The sequence below is a fragment of the Lemur catta genome, chromosome 2, assembly GCF_020740605.2.
Source record: "Lemur catta isolate mLemCat1 chromosome 2, mLemCat1.pri, whole genome shotgun sequence".
Lineage (NCBI taxonomy): Eukaryota > Metazoa > Chordata > Mammalia > Primates > Lemuridae > Lemur > Lemur catta.
The window spans coordinates 54,332,788-54,348,742 of NC_059129.1; positions in this window are offsets into that span (position 1 = coordinate 54,332,788).

Below are 15,955 nucleotides of genomic sequence, written 5' to 3' on the forward strand. Positions count from 1 at the left end.
TGAAGCATCACTAGCCCATTTTACAATGGGAAGTCAGTTTAATTTGGGAATTATAGACAGCTATGAGGTTCCATGCGCTGCTCAGGATGAGCAAGACCTAGTCTTTGTCCTCAAAGAGCTTGGAATGGGATAGGGAAGACCATGACACTATGGAGAGGTCTTTCTAAACCAAATAGGTCCTCTGGTATAATTTAGGTGTGGGCCTGGGAAACAGAGTAAGTGTCTTTCAGCCTCCAAGTTGGTGATTAAGTGGATCCTGCCCAGGCTCTGATGACATGAGTATTTTGACAAGAAGAGCTGAGGCAGAGCCACTGGGACAATTCTGCAAGAAGTTGGTTTGACTTAAATAGGGTGTGTTTACTTATCAAAAAAAAATTAAAAATTGGGAAAATCAAACTGACATTTATGGAAAGATCGAGTAAACACAAATTGTTGATGCTACTATTAAAAGAATGGATATTAGACATAAATATAAGTAAAAACAAGCCCTGTGAAAAAAGAGAGTGGGATGGGAGGGGTGCCAATAGTTATATGGTGCTTCTCTTGTGCTTATGACTTTTACATATATAAACTCCTTTAACCCTCACAGCAACCCAGGGCATGGTTAAATAGATTGCTCAAATCACATATATAGTAACTAATAGAAACCGGATTTGAGCTCACACTCTTGCCCCGCAGTCTATGCTTTAATCCACTATGGTAAACTGTCTCTCAAAGCAACACAGGACTGGGAAGGACAATGTATTGCTAAGGCCTGGAATCTCCTCCCTGATCCCACTTGCCACCCTGGCACCTGCATTTTTTTTCAGAGTTTAAGGTCTGCCTCCTCCATGAAGCGTTCCTTGATATCCAGTCCTCCCTCTCTGCATGCCTTTGGTGCTTATTCAGTACTGTGAATCATGCTGCAGATCCTGATTCTCCCAGAACTCTAGTATTAATTTCCAGACGCTTCATAGTGTTCATCCTTCCTCCTGACCCAGCTGGTCAGAGCCTCATAGAAAGGGCCCCCATCTTAGACTTTTTTCAATCACTCACAGTGTCTGACATGAGGTGCAGAGTGCAGGCTCAATAAAGATTTATCAGCCTGTTGATCTGAGACCTATTAAAGGGATACATAGGAAGGAATAGGCAATTGACCAGAGGCTCATTCTTGCAGCTATAAAATTTTTATTATGGAATAAGAACTCCCCACACTCACAAGAGAATTGCTCAACCTTCACCCTTATATTTTCTTAATAGTTTTAACAACCCCTTGCCCCACCCCCTGCCTGCTTTAACACGATAAGTTGTTTTGGTGGAGGACACAGGGTGGGGCAGGGTGAAGGATCCTGATCTCTGTGTCTGGGTCCCAGGCTCAATGCTGCATTTGGCCCTAATGGCTGGGGTCAGGGGTTGGGGGGCATCTTTAACCCTCAAAGTTCCTGCAGCTTAATGAGTCCTCCTGGCCACAGAGAGACTCTCAGTGGGCCTGGGCATGGTCAATGGATAGTGACAGTTTTATTGAGCAAGGGCTGATTATTAATTGTAGAGCTTTGCCTAAATAATTATCCTTTCAAACCAATGGGTTCATACAAAATTATGTCACAGATAATGTTTATCTGTGTGAATTCTTTTCCCATGGTTTATTTTGTGGGCATGAACACTCTTCTCTCTCACTAAACAGAAGAATGTTCATGTCTACCTTTATTTTCGGACAAGGATAAAGGCCCAGAGAAAAACCTGTGACCACATAACTGATTGGTCTTCGAGCCAGATCTGGACTCAGATCACCCACCAACAGCACCGTCCTACAGAACCTTCTGTGATGACAGCAATGTTCCCTAGCTGCGTTTTCCAATGCAGTAGCCATTCGCCACACGAGACTGTGGAGCACTTGAAATGGGGCTAGAGTGACTGAGGAACTGCATTTTAAATTTTATGTCATTGTAATTAATTTAAACTTAAATAGCCACACATGGCTAATGGCTACCATTCTGAGTAGCACAGTTCTAGAAGAACCAAGCCGGTTTACAGAGAGATGCAATTGTAAATATAAAAAGACCACCCACCACATTCTTTCCTTTCTTGCCACCACAGAAGAACATAACAAATATTTCTATGGGGGGGAAATGCAGTCACAGGCCAACTTTTAACAAGAGGCACCCATACCAGTTATCTGTTACCACCTTGTACGTTTACCTTGCAGTTGTTATCATTGAAACCTCAGAACATCAGTCATTTCCTGAACAACGCATTCTCTTATTTATTTTGGCTGTTGCCATGTTACTGTTGTCCACCAAGCCCTGTGAGAAGAGGCTGACAGGCCTGGCCCTTCTGCCGACCTACAGGCTCAGGGGAGGAGGCAAAGGGGCCCTGCTCATAAAGCAGAAAAGTGGGGCATGGCTTCAAGCCCAGTTTTCTAATCTTTGTCCTCACAAGATTGCACAAGTCACTTGGTTTCAGGGCTAAAACACGTGCTGCATGTACAGGGAGAGTCTCTCACACTTTTGAGGGAGTGTCATTTATCTAGGCACAGAGCTGCCAGTCAGCGCGTTTTCCCACGTACGTGTTATAATTCATAGACAAATGGACTCTGAACACTTGGGGCCTGGGTATCAGAAGGTAGCTGGAGAATGAGACTCCATTTTTGCAGTAATAAAGTCCACTTTCCCTAGAGTTTTACAAAGGAATTCACAGAATCACCAGAGGCTCAAATAGTAAGAGGTTAAAAGACAAGATAACATCCCACTTAGACTTGTGTCTATGAAGGATTAGCTAGGACATCTGTTTTCCTATTTCTTCATTGCTGAGAACTTAAGGTACAAGGTAAAGATTTTTGAAGAAGACAAAATACTTTTAAAAGAGAGTGGAATGAAGGGTCAGAAAGGACTCTTGTGCCAGAAGCCAAAATATTTTATGATAGCTGTCATTCTACATCACTTTAGTGTTATTATTGTATTTTAATCCAGTTAAGCTTCATGACTAAACTCCAAATTCCAATTCATACTTGAATTCAAGGGGCCAACATTCCAGAAAGAAAGGAGAAACAACTCAAGAGAAATGGGGATCTTAAAGTCAACTGTGACAAACATACGAGTACAGACGTCTTTTTGATAGGACTTCTTTTCCTTTGGGGAGAGGTAGTGGAACTGCTGGATTGAATAGTAGATCTATTTTTAGTTCTTTAAGGAATTTCCATACTGTTTTCCATAGAAGTTGTACTCATTTACATTCCCACCAACAGTGTATAGCGTTCCCTTTCACTGCATTTGCACCAACATCTATTGTTTTTTGACTTTTTAATAATGGCCATTCTGTGGAAAAATAAGCACCACATGTACTCACCAGCAAATTGGTTTCCCTGATCATCACCTAAGTGCACATATAGGAATAACACCAATTGGGTATCGGACAGAGGTGGGAGGTGGGGGGAGGGGATGGGTGTGTACCTACATGATGAGTGTGATGTGCACTGTCTGGGGAATGGACACGCTTGAAGCTCTGACTCGGGGGGATGGGGGGGTGCATGAGCAATATATATAACTTGAACTTTTGTACACCCATAATAAGCTGAAATAAAAAAAAATAATGGCCATTCTGACTGGGGTAAAATGGTATCTCATTGTGGTTTTAATTGCATTTCTCTGATGGTTAGTGATGTTGAGCATTTTTTCTTATGTTTGTTCACCATTTGTATGTCTTCTGAAGAATGTCTGTTTGTGTCATTTGCCACTTTTTAAATGGAGGTTATTTGATTTTTTTTCTTGTTGAGTTGTTTGAGTTCCTTGTAGATTCTGGATATTAGTCCTTTGTCAGATGTGTAGTTTGTGAATATTTTCACAATAGAGCAAAGATATGGAATCAACCTAAATGCTCACCAAGTGATGAGTGGATAAAGCAAATGTGGTATGTTTGTATACACACACACGCACATGCGCACACCATGGAATACTACTCAGCCATAAAAAAGAATGAAATAATGTCTTTTGCATTGGCTTAGATGGACCTGGAGGGCATTATCTTAAGTAAAATGTCTCAGGAACAGAAACTCAAATACCACATGTTCTCACTTATAAGTGGGAGCTAAACTATGGGTACTCAGGGTCATATACAGTGGAATAATAGACTATAATTGAAGACTCCAAAGGTGGGAAGGTGGGAGAGGGGTTAGGGATGAAAAATTACCTATTGGGTACACTGTACACTATTTGGGTGATGGGTACACTAAAAGCCCAGACTTCACTACTACACAATATGTCTATGTAACAAAACTGCACTTTTACCCCCTAAATGTATTGAAATTTAAAAAATAAATAAAGTCAATTACAACAACCTCTTCTGTCTCGTGAGAGTAAGAGAAACTAGATTTGCACTTAACAACTAGAACATTATCAGCAGATGATATATAAAATGATAATTTTCATACATTGAGAATAGGCTGCATAGGACCCAAGCAAAGCCTGACAATCTTTCTGAGTTGAGCAGACAACAGAGTTTGGAGTTTGGGGAGGCCAAGTCAGCTAGAATTTGCAGATCTAAACACCAGAGAAATTGGAGTAAGAGAGTGAGAGAGTGAAAGAGCAAGGGAGAGACAGAAAGAAGGAGAGATTGGAAAGTATTCTGGAGACCTACAGAAGGGTCCCCTAGAATCTTTGGCTAAGTCCTGATCTGCATGTACATGTGAGGAAACTACCGAGTATGGAGAAAGAACTGGAAATGAGTAGGATAAGAAATCCCAGGATCTCACATAAGATTGGTAATAGTTTATGTTTCCACCAGACAGAGTGGAAAGACCTCCTAGAACACAGGGCATTGGATAGAGCCCTCAGAAGGATATTGCTTCGGTAATGGAGCCAAGTTACCTGCAGACTAGGGCTTTTCTGGACTCACCCTTACAAGACCTCAAAATGATGAAATTCATTCCAAGTAACTTAACTGCATCCCAGAATGAGGCACAACACTATTTAAAGGAATACAACAAAATCCAGTATCCAACAACATAAAATTCACTAAGTCTGGCAGCCAAAATATTACCAGAGTATGCAAATAACTTGGAAAATGCAAGTCATAACCAAGGGAGGAAAATCAACAGATAAGTATAAACCCATATATAAGATTATAAAATTAGTATATAAGAACATTAAAACTGCTGTCTTAATATACATATGAACATGATAAAGAGAGAATTGATAATAAATTCAACAACTTAGATTAAACAACAAATAACTTGAATGACACAAATTACCAAACTCATTGACAAAGAAAGAGATAACCTAAATATTTTTATATCTATTAAATACACTGAATTTGCAAAGGGAGAGAAATCTTCCCACCAAGGAATCTCTAGTGAAGATAATTTCACTGGTGAATTATACCAAGCTATTAAGGAAGAAATATACCAATTGTACAAAAATTCTTCCAGAAAATAGAAGAAGAGGAAAAACATCCCCAACTTACACTATGGGGTAGACAATATCCTAATAATGATATTAGACAAAGAAATTAAAATAAAACTACAGATTAATATTCCATGTGAACACATATGCAAAAAACTTTAACAAAATTGTAGCAAATGAAATCTAGAAATCTATAATAATAATAAATCATGACTAAGTGTGTTTTACCTCAGAAATGCAAGGTTGATTTAACATTTCAAAATCAATCAATGCATTTCACAGTAACAGGAAGAAAAGGGAAGGAGGGAGGGAGGGAGGAAAGAAGGAAGGAAGGAAGGAAAGAAGGAAGGAAGGAAGATAGAAAAAGAAAGAGGGTGGGAGGGAAGAAATGGAGGGAAAGGAAAAAAAAACCAAATTTATATTTTGTATCATATAGAAATTGAACTTAAAGTGAACCATAGAACTAAAGCTACAATATAAAGGTTCCAGAAGAAAACATAGGAAATATCTTTGTGACCTTGGGTTAGACAAATATTTCATAGATAAGACACAAAAAGCACAAAACATAGAAGAAAAAATTGATAAGTGGACTTCATCAAAATAAAAATCTTTTGCTCTTCAAAAAGCACTGTTAAGAAAATTAACAGTCAAACCACAGACCTGTAAACTATTTTCAAAACATGTATCTGACAAAGAATTTGTATCTCGAACATATAAAGAACTCCTGAACTTTGATAAGAAGAAGATAAAACACTAAAATAACAATAAGGAGACTATGTGAATAAACGCTTCAGAAACGAAGACATAAAGATAGCTAATAAGTACATGAAAAGATCCCTAGCATAACTGGTCACTAGAAAAATGAAAATTAAAATTGCAGTGAAATATCGGTATGTATTTACTGGCATGCCTAAAACTTAAAAATCTGACAATGCCACGTGCTGGGAAGGAAGCAACTAGAAGTCTCACGCAAATTTTGACAGCCACTTTGAAAATAATTTGAAAGTATTTTTTAAACAAGGTTAAACATTCACTGGCTATAAAACTCAATAATTCCACTCCTAAATATTTACCCAGAAGAAATGAAAACATAATTAACAGAAAAGCTGTACTCAAATGTTTATAATAACCTCACAATTAGTGGTCAAAAACTGGCAAAGAATTCAAGTGTCTATCAATTGCTAAATGCATAAACAAACCATAGCATATTCATACAATGAAATATTACTCAATAATAAAAAGAAACCAACTGCTGATAAATATACCAACATGGAAGAATTCGAAAGCATTATGAATGAAACCACACACAAAAGACTGCATAGAGTGCATCTGATTTGTGGGGGGCTCAGCATTCCTGGGGCACAGTGAGTGAGGCAGGGTCTTGGGAGACAGAACCAGAGAGGCTGCTAGGTTGTTAGAGGCAGCACATCAAAAGGCCTTGTGTGTGATGCTCCAGGGTGAACTTGATCGTATTGGCAATAGGCAAAGTTTAAAGCAGAGGAATTAAGTATTAAACTTTCAAATTTTTTCCAAGAGATGGTCTTTACTCCATTAGGTGGGTGAAGGCTACTTGAGAGTCCCAGGAGTAACTGTTCAGTTACTTTGACCAATGTTTACAGAGCCCCCTGCAACAAGTCCAGTGCCCCACAAGCCACGGAGCTGCAGAGATAAGCAAAACACGATTCCTTCCTCAAGGAGCTGACAGTCTGGTGAGTTACCTTCAAAACATGGCAGTCCAGAAAATGACCCTTCATCTACTTCTCTAACAGTGTCCCCCCTTGATATTCTGATTGGCAGCCATGTGGCGGTCAGGGCTAACACTGCTCACGTTCTCCCAGTTGCTGCATTTAGTTTGGCTTCTGTGTGTGTTGACAGAACAGTGTTTGGTAAGTCATGCTGATGCGGAAACACAAAGGCAAGCCCAGGAACAAGGATGCATTGAGTTAGCTATGGCCACACTGCATCTGCAGGCAGCTCCTCGTGGTATCTAACCCCAAATCCTATGGGACTCCTCAAGTCCTTTCACTTCAATGTCCCTTCAGAGCTCAACAAATCAAACGAAGCACTCAGGATGTTGGTTTTCCGCCCAACTTCAGGATGATGCTAGGAGCATGCTGGGCATTTTCACGAATGTCTGAGAACTAAAGAGATGAAGGTACAAACAGTCCACCGAATTCTCACAAAACCCCTTGCATTTGGGGGAGATATGGAACTGGGAGTGGCTGCCCATGTCCAGAGGTTTCCATGCTTCAATCCAACTCACTTTTCCTTCAGCGGGTGTAGGGGACTGAACAGTGGCCCTCCAAAATTTATCTCTACCTGGAATCTGTAAGTGTGACCTTATTTGGAAAAAGGGTCTTTGTAGATGTAATTAAGTTACAGCCCTTGACATGAGATCATCCTGGATTACAGTGGGCCCTAAAGCCAATGACAAGTCTTTACAAGAGAAGAGAAGGGGACACAGGTACAGAGACATGGTGGAGAAGGCCGTATGATAAAGGGGCGGAGATCAGCGTGATGCAGCCACAAGCCAGAGACTGCCAGGAGCCCGCCGAAGCTGGAAAAGACAAGAAAGAATTCTCCCCTAGAGCCTTTGGAGGGAGTGTGGCCCTGCCAATACCTTAACTTTCGACTCAGGCCTCCAGAACTGTGAGAGAATAAATTTCTATTATTTTAAACCACTGAGTTTGTGGCAATTTATTACAGCAGCCTTACAAAACTCACACAGGGGGACGGGAGTCCCACTCTTACTGCTGCTGCAGGCCACTGGCACAAGTCTTCCTCCTCCCCCACTGCCCTGGGGACCCCGGGGGTAACTTATTTCCTCCTTCATTCAACCATCATTTAAGTGTGCCACGGACCAGGTGTATGAGAAGGCATTGAAGTCAGGCCCTCCTTCAAGAGCTCACAGCTAGAGTGATATAAAGACATAAACGAGTAATTATAACATGAAGTTATGGGTTGAATTGTATTCTCCACCACCACCACCCAAATTCGTATGTTCAGATCCTAACCCTTAGTACTTCAGTATGTGACTATATTTGAAGTTAGGGCTTTAAAGAAGTAATTAAGTTAAAAGGAGGTCATTAGAGGGGACCCTCATCCAAAATGACTGATGTCCTTATAAGAAGAGGAGATTAGGACACAGGCATGCATGGGGGAAGACCATGGGACTGAAGATATAGGGAGAAGACGGCCGTCTACAAGCCAAGGAAAGAGGCCTCAGAAGAAACCAGCCCTGCTGACACCTTGATCTTGGACTTCCAGCCTCCAGAATTGTGAGAAAGTAAATCTCTGTGGTCTGCAGTACTTTGTCATGGCAGCACTAGCAAACGAATACATTAACCAAGGTAAGAGCAAGGAAGGAGCACAGTGGAGACCCAGCCCAGCCCTGCCTGGAGGGACCAGGAAAGTCTTCCTGACCAGGCGACCTCTGGGCTGCATCTGAAAGGACAGGCTGTTACCCCAGGAAGGGAGAGCACTGAAAGGAGACAGCCGCAGCAAAGGCCCAGAGTCATGAACTGGCATGAAGTGTGCAGAAAAGTGCGTGCGAGTCAACATCTTTCAAGACTAAAGGTGAGTGAGGAGTGAGGAGTGGCAAGTGATGAGGGCTTGGCTGAAAGCTGGATGGATCTTGAGGGCCTCACTATGCTTTCTTTCCACCCTGGCCTTATTCTCCTGGGGGCAGTGGGAGCCACTGCATGGCCAGCAGCAAGAGAACGACAGGGTCTGATGTGCTCTGAAGAAGCACATGTAGACCATTCTGGTGGCCAGGTGGAAGCTTCTTGGGAGGAAGATGAGTCTAGAAGCAGAGTGACCAGTTGAGTGGCTGTGGTCAAGATGGCAGTGGCCAGCAGTGGCCAGATCGAGAGGAGAGAACATTTTAGGAGGTGGAATTTGTTGGACAGTTGGGAGGTAAAGGAGAAACAGAAATCTAAGTTACTCTAAAGTTCTAGTTTGTATAATTGGTGATATGATTTACCAAGGTGGTGGGATTAGTTGTGGATAAATTGACATTGAGTTTGCAATCTTTTGGGGAAAAAAATAGATTCTTTGGAAATAATATGGATAGTAATTTGGGAGTATTTATTTTAGAGTATCACATCATCTTCATTTTCAGAGCTGACATAATCCCCACATGATGATTTGGGTAATGCCTCCTTATCACTCTGTCACGAGGGTTTCTTCCCACGGTTTCTCAAGATGCTGAAAGGCGAGCAATGACTCCACAGGAACAAAAAAGAGTTGGGTCACTCTCTAGCATACTCCACGCCCTCCCACATGGGCATGCGAGGCAGGAGCACTCAGGAAGGGAAAGTGGCATGCATCACAGTGGTAGTTAACATTTCTGAGAGTTCATGGACCCTCCTAAAATCATCTGCCACAAAATTTTTTTGCATAGGGTTTTAGAATGTTCCTGGACCTCCTAAAGCATATTCATGAACATCCAGCACCCCAGGCTAGAAATGCCAGTATAAAGGAAAGTGCCCTGGACTGAGAGCCCCAAGTCCTAGCCTGCCAGCAAGTTGAAGGCAGCTTTTGGCAAGTTGCTTGGCTCCTTTGGTTTTCAATGTCCTTGTCACAGTGCTAGGATGCTGTGACCTCTTTGACTGATTCCATTCATTCTCAATGCAAATCGGCTCATATGGGCATCTAGAAAATGATTTGGAATGAAATTGGGCCTTGACTGTGTTCCCAGAACCTTAATTGAGAATAATTTATGACAAGAATAGAAATCTTTGTTCAGACATGCTCATTGGTTCACCTGTACATGCTTCATTGGTTCTACAGAAGGACAAGTGGGCACACGAGACAGGTTCAGACTCGTATCTCCTCACAAATGTTTCCAAGAACATACTTTGATATGTCTTTATTAGTGACATCATAGCAAACTGTTCCTAGAGGATCATGGAACAGGAAGACCCTTTTAGGGTTTTATTTCTAGATATCTGAACGTGCAACTTTTGAGTAGTCCAACCAGGCTACCCTGGACCCTCACAAACATATTTCTATTAGAAACTATACTAAAATAACAACAATCAAAACTTTGTGCTGAATCCATATATCTCCCCTCACCCCTGCAAAATAGTAAGTAACAGTACACACATATAGATAATATGTAAAATCAGCATCACACTAGCTAGCGTTTTCTGTAGAAATTTGTCTGTATGAAGCTGGGGATCTAAATAATTGGACACATCCAGATGGTCAGTTGAAAAACCCCACAGTCTTAACGACGCACAATGTTTTTACACCTAAATGTTTAGGAATGAAGCATGATACCTGTTTGTTTGGTCTTGGTCTACACAGTGGGTGGAAATGTTTTTGAGTTTGCTTATCTGTCATCCTAGACATTGCTTTGCTCGTGATAGACTCCTCAAAAATATTCCGTTGCTCTCTTTGCCTTCAAGGTAATACCCAAGCCCCTTTATCTGCTGTGCAAGGCAGCACTGCTGGTGCTTCGGCCTCCCTGTCTGCTCTGCACCCACGTGGACCTTCTGTTCACCCAGCCAGACAGATCTAGTGCTGCACACGCCTGCATTGGCTGTACCTCTGCTTATGCTGCGTCCACTGCTGGAAATATCCTTTGAGCCACAGCTCAACTTCCAAGTCCAGCTTCATTTCCTCAGTGGGATTTTATAGTTTCTCACCTGCAGTGATAAGTCTTCGTTTGCCTCCAAGGCAAATGGACGAAATGTGCTGTTTATAAAAACTCCCAAGAAGAATCTAGGAGGTGAGGGCACTTGTTCTCATCAGATCTGGGCCAAGGACAGAGCCCGGGGGCACACAGATGATGACAGAAAAGGAAGGAAAGCCTACAAATCAATAGATTTTTTAAAAATTGCTCATCCCTATCAATACAAAACATTTACCCACAATATATTAATATGTACATTTATTCACTTACAAATTATATTAATGTGCTGCTGTAAGAATGTACTATATTCATTATAAAATACAGAACATATTAACATTTGAAAGGATTAGATTAAATACAATGTTGGTTATTATTTTTTATTCTAATTCTAATATTCTAATAACACAAGGATTACACTGAGCACCCCATTTTTGAATACCATCACCCCTATAACCGCAGCTCTTGTGCTGTGACAATAACAATCACTGATAATTCTGTGACACTTTCTACTATAATTTGAGCCAAATTATAGTGAGTCACTCCTTTAAGGCTATGATTCTGGGTTATGAGTCTAAGAAATATTAATCAGGGTTGTTATAGTGCCTGACTTTAGGCGGATACCATTTATATTTTCTGTGACTAGTTCCCCCTTAATTTGTTCAGTGCACAACCTATGCATCCCTGCACGAGGACCCTGTGAGTGCCCTAATCAGAGACAGTTTCTGCAGGAGATGGCTACAGACACTTTTCAAAGGACAGGCCTCACATGAGCTGAGTGTGAGCGGTAAGATTGGTCCCCTGTGGATTCTTCCAGCCACACCCAAATCTAGAGAGCATGATCATGACGAGCAGTCTCTAGACTGGATAACAGGTGGTACCACATGTGCACACACTGATGAAGAGCTGGGGCCATCCACTGGGAATCAAAGACTGGAAGAGCTGGAAGGGCTTGCATTTCAAAGGTAAGAAACTTGAGTTCAGGGATGTTTCATATCAAAATATCGACAAAGTCATATTAGAATTCCCTGACCAGTGCTCTTTCCACAATGTAACACTGCTTGTGTTAGAATAAGCCAATAGGATATTTACTGAGTGTTTACTAATTACAAAGTACTTAATATAATTATTTCATGAATATTTCAAATTCATTGCAATAAATATTAATTTAGACTCCTATATAGAGATATTTACTGTATGCCAGATACTTATACTAAAAAATTTACATGCATTATTTTATTTAATCTTCATAACCACCCTATGAGGAAGGCATCATTATAAACATCCATTTTGCCAATGAGGAAGTTGAGGCTAAGAGACGCTAAACAATTTAACAAAAACCAATTTGCTGAGCCAGGTTTCAAATCTACGCAACCCGACTTCAAAACCTGCTCTACGGCAAGTCCTGCCTTCCATAATCAATGAGGTCAGTTATGCACAGGACAAATGGTGCTTATTTGTACCATTTCCCTTTGCAATTATCATTATCTGAATACTTTACTTTCCTTTTTGTTAATCAAAATATGAGAATGCTTTCCTGTCTCTCTCCCTTCTTCCCTGAATCTCTCCCTTGTCTCATCTTTCTCTCATTCTTTCTCTTTCACACACACACAGACAGATACAATTATTGCTTTTCTCGATCACACGTTCCCTGAGAGGCGTCCTTAGCCGGAGGGGGAATAACCTTCCCATTCACTCAGTAGCTCTCACTGCAACCTCTAGGGTTAACCATTCCATCCACGTCAAATCTGTCGGGAAAATCTTTGGGCTTTCTCTTCAAGACCATGCCTGTCCTGCCTGGCCCCACCTCTCTGCTGTCACAGCAGCCCCCCCCTCATCTCTTGCCTGAAGTTTGTCAGTTGCCTCCTAACTGTTCTTGTTTCCGCTTCTACCCTTCCCTGCTACAGCCTGTTATCAAAAAGGCAGCCAGAATGTTCCTTTCAAAACTACCCAGTGACTCCCCACATCACTCAGATAAAAGTGACAGTTCCTCCAACAGCCCCTGCAAGGGCTGCTGTGATCTGCACCTCCCCTCCCCGGTCTCTCCTCCTACTACCTCACCTCCTTGCTCCCTGCTCACAGCACTCTCCATTCCCCAAGTACGTCCCTGTACTAATGCCCAGAAGCTGCGAGTGTTACTTTACGTAGCAAGGGGACTTGCAGATGTGATTAAACTAACGATCTTAAAATGGGGAGATCATCCTGGATTATCCTGCTGGGTCCAGTCTAATCACAAGGATCCTTATAAGAGGGATGCAGGGGTTGAGATGCAGAAAACGGCAGATGATGATGGGAGCGGGGAGAGAAGAGGTGATACGATAGGGGCCGTGAGTGACGAGCGAGGTCAGCTTCTGGAAGTTAGAAAAGGGGAAGAAACGGATTCTCCCCTAGAGCCTCCAGAAGGAACATAGCCCTCTGACACCATGATTTTAGCTCCATTAAAACTCATTTCAGACTTCTGAACTCCAGCACTGTATGAGAACATTTGTATTATTTTAAGCCACTAAGTTTTTGGGAATTGATAAAGCAGCTATAAGAAATTCTGACACCCGTATCCTGTTTTATGTTTCCTTATAGCATTATCATCACTGGCCACATTCCATAGTTACTTATTTGTCTCTCAGGTGCCACTCCCACTGCAATGCAAAGTGCACGAGAACCAAGACTTTGCTTTCTTCATTGTTGCAAACCCAGTGCCTGGCACAGTATCTGTTGAATGAATAAATGAATGATATATTTTAATCGACTAAGTAATTCCTGTTTCTGTTTGATTCAACTCTAGTGATAGACTAATTTCTAGTGAGATAAGCACTAGAATCAATGTCTTGATGGGGCGACAGTGATGATGATGATGATGGCAATGACAAGCCACCTTGCCTGTTGCATGAAGTCGCATGGGCATTTCTGTCCTGAGAAAACATACATCTAGTCTCCACTTTCCAGAGTGTGTTTGCACCCTGTGACACTGTGGTGATGTGGTTATGGGGGCTGGAAATGTGCTTGAATGCACCGGCTTGAATATCACCTCCTCCCTGGAGCCCCTCCTGCCTCCCTCCCGAGCACCTGGGCGCTCCGTCCAGAATGTCCACAGCACTGCACTCTCTCTGTCATCCCTTACTATGCTGCACTGTAATTCATCCAGTGCAGGTCTGTCTCCAGCACCGTACTATTGATTTCTTGAGAGCAAGGGCTGCATCGTACACAGCCCTTTCCCCCAGATGCTCAGCACAGCACCACGCGAGGTTTGTGGGGAACATCAGGGCGAACCAAGCACTACACTAGGTGCTTTTTAAGAGGATTTTATAGTAGAGTAAGAGAGACATGATTCACACAAAAAACAATTAGAGAAAAAAACAGGAAATAACAAAGTATTAGATTAGTAAAATGTATTTCATTGGAAGTGTTATTGGGAACCAGGATGGAGAGAAATGAGTGTGGACTGGGGTTTTTGTAGGTTCATAGAGTAACCATTTTCATGAGCAAGAAATAATACTATTTACTAATATATTTACTAAATATCTTCACATTTAAAAAATTCATGTAAATATGAATAATGTGGGGAGGATATGAATATGTGTTGGGGAAAAGGGTCTACCATCTTGATTAATAAAGGTGATTTATTTAGCTCTGAAACACATTTTACATTTTGATAATATTCATACCCATAATCTTTATTACATTATCAGCCTAAGACCCTAAGACAAAGATCACCACGGTGCTGTTTAAGTATTATAGGCATTAAACATTAACATGGTAATTTAGTGTCTTGCTACTACTAAAATCATTTGATTTCATTGGAATTTTAGTTATATTGGTGTCAAAAGGGCAAGCTCAGTGACAGAGGTCACATTTATTGACCGTATATCTGACAAATCTGTGACCTTAGAAACCTAAGAAGGAAACCCCAACACCTGATCATAGATTTGGCTTTCTCTCACAAGCTTTGGTTTCATTTTCAAAAATCATGTTGACAAAGAAAATTGAAACCAGACAGAAAAATGTACTCAATGTCCGTCCCAAAGGTAAGGATTTGAGCAGCAATTTCTGCTCACTCATGTGAACTCTTAAAAAGTGCTTTGCCCATGGTATGCAAAAGTCAGTGATTAAACACACACTTTAAAGGCACTTTCCAATTTTTGTAATTTTAAGAAGTCCTGGGTACACTCTGAAATGACCAATTTAAACAGTCCCACTGTTGAATATCTATTGAGATCCCAGGACCAGGGCACCATGCGTCTTTCCCCGGTTGCTCAGAGAAAATAAAACACCAGTTATACCATCTACTCGTGCAGGGTGTGCCTGTCAGAGGCAGCCCTTACCTTCACAAAGAGGCTAATCCCGGGGATCATGGAAGCTGCTTCCTTTTCTCTCCAACTGTCAGCATCAGAACAGCAGGTGAAGGAATCCTCCCTGGCAAAGGAGACCTTGCTATGCTGGATGGTAAATCTTGAAGGAGAAGGCAGGTCTTCCCTCATCATGTTTCTGCTCTCCTGGCCCTGGGTTGGCAAATACAACCCTTCCCTTGAGCTGCCCCTGTCCTCCTGGGGCTTACCTGGCTGAGCATCCCTGGCCCAAGAGCAGACCTTGCTAGGCAGGAAGTAGCTTCCTTCTGGTTTGGAAGAGGCCACTCTGTTCTTTTCACCCCTGATGGTGTAGACTGACACAGAATCATACACACCGCTTTCCAGCCTAGCGGCATATAAATTGTTTTCTGGCCTTAAGTCTTCATGGACATCATCATAACGGGAAACATCCTTTTGTTCTGGTGGGTCTGGAACCTCATATATGGTCCGTTTTTGGATCCTGTCATAGATGGTGCTGTAGTCTTCATCATTCATGTTTATTGATCTGATAAATACTTTTGCAGGCAAACGTGAGTAGATCTGAAATGAGGAAAGGGATGGAGATGCCACGCTGCCTTGCAGAGGAATCAATGGGCTTTTGC